Raw genomic sequence first — 5,055 nt, forward strand, 5'->3', positions numbered from 1 at the left:
ACCCAGATTTTCTTTTGGGAAACAATTCCCTGCCTACCTCTCTGGCAAGTTCCTTCCAATTCTGGCTCCCGAGATAAGCTTCTGACTTAAGGGTGGCTCATCAGATGAAGGATTCCATCCCCACAGCCACAGTTCCTGGTTGAGAGGTCAGCACACAACCCATGTTAGTTCAGTAAAAGTCAGTCCTGAGATTCTTGCTGGGACAATTAAGAAAGAGACATTTGACTTTTGCTGGTTGGAGGAAAGCCGATAGTCAGCTTTGCCATCAAAGAATTAGATGAACACAGGGAAAAAGAGAACCAAGAGACAGAGGGAGAGCATAAGCTCTCATTAGCAGAGTGTTAAGCCCCTGGATCTAGCCATGCCTGAAGCTGTTTCCTCCTTAAGCTTCCCACCTTCAGGGACTAGTATAAAAATTCCCAATTTTGGACTTTGCAACTATGATAATCCAGATTTAATACACTGGCATACTCCTGCATTTGACACATCATCTCCATGAGTGCACCTAAAATCTTAAATTTCAAAACTTAAAATAGCACAGACCTCGGTGTCACAGATAAAAAAGAAAAGGCTATGTTAATCTTTAAAACAACCAAATATGAAAAAACACAAGGTCATAAAAGAGATCCATTGATCGGAGTCATTCTGAGTATAAAATAACTAACCAGTAGGTTCCTTTACGGAGAAGGCAATGACACCCCACTCCAGTACTCTTGCCTGGAAAATCCCATGGATGGAGGAGCCTGGTGGGCTGCAGTCCATGGGGTCGCTAAGAGTCGGACACGACTGAGTGACTTCACTTTCACTTTTCACTTTCATGCATTGGAGAAGGCAATGGCAACCCACTCCAGTGTTCTTGCCTGGAGAATTCCAGGGACGGGGGAGCCTGGTGGGCTGCCATCTATAGGGTCGCACAGAGTCGGACACGACTGAAGCGACTTAGCAGCAGCAGCAGGTTCCTTTAATACTAGCTCCCTCCAGCAGCATCCCTACAAGGGGTCTTCTGAGCCATGAGCCATCAAGCTTTGCCTGCAGAGTAAAAAATATCTCCCACACACATGTGCTACTATTTTTAAAATGTTACATAAATGCTACTGTAATTACCAAAACCTAGTCGTTCAAAAGCATTACTGAATTGATGGCAACTTTCGATCAATATGTTTTTCTTTTTTAACCAAGAGATACCAAACCCACAATTCTTCTTCTTCAAACAAGCTGGATAATCTTTTAGATATTAAAAGGGGATACTTGTTTTGACCATAGGGTGCTATAAACACACATTTACAGAGCATTCCCTGCTTGAACATTTAAGGCAAACTTTGTCTTTAAAAGGGCCAGATAGTAGGCAATTTATTTAGGCTCTGCAAGCCATATGATCTCTGTCACAACTACTCAACCCTGCCCTTGTTGTGAGAAAGCAACCATAGATAGTAAGTAAACAAACAGGCTTGGTGCAATAAAACTTTATTTACACAATAAACAGGTTGAGGGCCAGATTTGGTCTATGGATCCTAGCCTGGTGATGCCTTGTTTAATGGGTACAGAAAATCACAAGCAATGAGATAGGAGCCAAGGCCAGCACAGGGTCAGATGGAATTTACACATCTCTCAACTGTTGTGAAATTGGATGAAGAAAATAAAATTTGATTGACACACAACTTTTCAGCCACACACCTACTAAATAAAGCAAGCACACCTGCAGTGGCACACGAACAATAATAAACTGTGCCGATCACATCAGGGACACAGGAGAGACTTTTTTCTTAGAGTATCAGTGGTTCCAGCAAGAAAAATGAACCCCACACTAAAGCTGAGAGGTTCACAGCTCAAATCTGACCTCCACCTCCAATTTCCAGGGGCAAATAGTACATCTGAATACTGGTTTCCTCAACTGTCCTACCAACATTATTAATAACTGCCCCTAGCTATTGAGCACTTAGCATGTGCTGGGCACTTGCTAAGAAGCATTTACATCTATCATCTCATAGGATCTTCTTAACTTTATCCTTGTTAATGATGTGTCTTTATGTCTCTCTGACAGATGCGGAAACACAGGCTCATCCATCCCAACCTTCTCCCCAGGGCCGCTGGGAAGAACGCATAAAAGACAAAAACCCAACTTACAGATAGATGTTAAGTTCGGTTTGTTAAGTCCACTGTTAGCATACATTGATTTGAGGGACTTCTCTGGTGGCCTAGTGGTTAAGAATCCACCTGCCAATGCAGGGGGCACCGGTTCGATCCCCGGTCCAGGAAGATCACACAGGCCATGGAGCAACTAAGCCCACGTGCCACAACTACGGAAGTCATCGTGCCCTGGAGCCTGTGCTCCACAAGAGACGCCACCAAAAGGAGAAGCCTGCACACCACAACTAGAGAAAGCCCATGCACACAACAAAGATCCAGTGCAGCCACAAATAAATTATATATATTGATTTGGCCCCTATTCTAAGTACAGCGGTAGGTATATAATTGGCTCCCAATAAATGAGTCTATCAATCAGCATATCCCATAGGGCAAGTTTCAAACTACACCCCAAATCTCACCACTTCTCACCTCCTCTCTAGCTACCACTTTGATCCAAGCCACCAACATCTCTGGACTATTACAACAGCCCCTCGGGGCTCTCCCTGCTTCTGGTTCCTGTGATTCAGAGCACCATCTCCTCTGCTCAACCCTGCCAGTAATTCCAGACTCACTCATTCAAGGCAAAAGCCACAGTCCTTACCAGGTTCTGGTCCCTATAATTTCATCTACTACTCAGCCCAGCCTCAGTGGCCTCCTTTCTGTCCTTGAACCTGCCAGGCACCTTCCCACCTCAGGGCCTTTGCACCAGCTGTTCCCTCTGCCTGGAACACTTGGGTGCCTCACCTCCTTAGGTCTTTACTCAAAGTCACCTTCCTAATCCTGCTATTTAAAATTACAAAACATCTCTCCCCAGCGCTCCCTCTCCACTTCCTCACTTCATGTTTCTCCAAAACCATTAACAACCATTTAACAAACAGCATATCGTAGTTATTTAGCTATTTCAGTGTCTATTTCCCTGTGCCTTAATGCTAGCCCCACGAGGATAGGGACCTTTGCCTGCCTTGTACCTGCCATATCACCAGCTCCAAGTATAAGGCCTATCACAGCGCAGGTGCACAGGAAAACATGTGTCAATGAACAAAGGCAGAATGGAGGAAGGAAGAGAACTGGGGTGAGGTTTTGAAGATCAGCACAGGGGACACAGGTCCATTTTACAGATAGGGAAACTGAGACTCAGAGAGGTCAAGGAGCCAGACTAGTGCTCCCAGATCTTCCAATTTCTTGAGAGAAGCCAGAAACCTGGATATTGACATCTTCCACTTTTTAAATGCCAGTAACGAACAAGAGAAGCCTGCAGACCAGATATGGCCCAGAGGCAGCCAGTGGCTCTCCACTGGCCTGGAAAAGTTCCACTGCAATGTCACCCTAAAAACAACTTTTTTTGGGAAAACAACATTTTTCATCTACACCATGCCCCTCCCCTTCCGCTCCCTCCTGCACAGTCTTTGGAACAGACTCAGGGAGAGCAGAGTCCCCTCCCACCTGGCCACCCCTTCCACTCCTTTGCCAAAGCATCCTCACCACTCTGCCCAGGTGCCCCCATCCCCGCTCACCTGGCCCCCTCAGCTCACCCAGGAGAGCTTGCAGAGGCAGATGGCACAGTTACAGAGAGAAACATAGCAAACCAAAGATATAAATCCATCCACAGTGCACAGCACGGACAGAAACAGGCAAAGGGAGCCACGGGTTCCGAGAGCCTGGAGAACAGGCAGGGCCCCTCCACCACTCCAGAGTTCTAGAAAGAAAGCCAGGACCCTCCGCCAGCTGCACAGAGTGAGCCCCGCAAGCTTAAGGCTGCAGCCACAGCAGTATTTTTATGTGTCCATTTGCTCCAGTGCATTAAGAGCCCTGGTGGGAGGCATTCCAAGCACAGGCAGACATTAGAGATGCGGTATTTTCTGAGTCACCCTTCCTAGGCACTGAATCCTGGGCTCTGAAGCACAGCCATGATGAGTGAGGTCCCCCAACAGATTAATTTAGGTTAACACCGCAAAACAGCCAGGGCTCAGAAGCGCTGGGCAATTCTAGAGTCTCCATCACCTTCAGTAATAAAATACAGCAATCCAATTGGACTCTATTGATTTTTTTTTTTAATGTAACTATTTTGGGGCCGAAACATAAGGAGAGGGAATTGATCAGTTCAGGAGTCAGGTGTGAGGGAGGGGAGTTCAGTGCAACCCAACTGTGGCCCCAAGGCAGGCTGAGCAAGAGAAGATGACAGAATTCAACTCCAAAGAACCTGGGCTTCTTTCCCATTTTCCCTTGGCAGAGAGTGAGCATCAGGGATCCCTCCTGCCCTGAGTTGCCGGGAAGATGCCAAACACACACCTGGATGGAGAATAAAAGTGACGAGAGGCCCTGCTTTATTTCTCTCAGTGGGGCTATCACCACCTGACATTAAATTATGTATCTGTCCATTGTTTATTATCATCTTACTCTGCCTGAATGATGGCTTCTCAGAGTGGGGTTGGGGGTGTCTTTTCTGCTCCCTGCTGTGTCCCCAGTGCTGAGCACCGATTAATGTCTGTTGAATGAATGATTGAGCTCAAGTGGTCAATGACCTTCTTGGTCACTTGATGCGGGCCAGGCACCACACAAAGAACCTTTCAGAGAGTCGAATTCCTCCTGCCTCTGTCACCATTCTCCAGGTTGGCTCATTCCGGTCCGTTATGTCTCAGATAAGAAAAATGCCACCTTCTCCAAGAAGTCTTCCTGGACCACCCATACTCTCCACATTGCATTGCTTTGTACTGAATACAAGGAGCATAAATTACCGTCCGAGACGTTCCTGGTTATGGATTTGCTGGCTTCTTGTCCCTTGCTCAGTCACACCACACCTGCCCTAGAATGTAAGCCCCCGAGGTCACAGGCACCTAAGCCTGAAGGTGGGGAAACTGAGGCAAAACTCCAAGCCATGGAGGTACCTTACGGAGAGGGGAGACAGGAGTCAGGCACTTCGGGGAGGAG

This window comes from Bison bison, unplaced genomic scaffold, assembly GCF_000754665.1.
Source record: "Bison bison bison isolate TAMUID 2011002044 unplaced genomic scaffold, Bison_UMD1.0 scf7180017864160, whole genome shotgun sequence".
Classification (NCBI taxonomy): domain Eukaryota; kingdom Metazoa; phylum Chordata; class Mammalia; order Artiodactyla; family Bovidae; genus Bison; species Bison bison.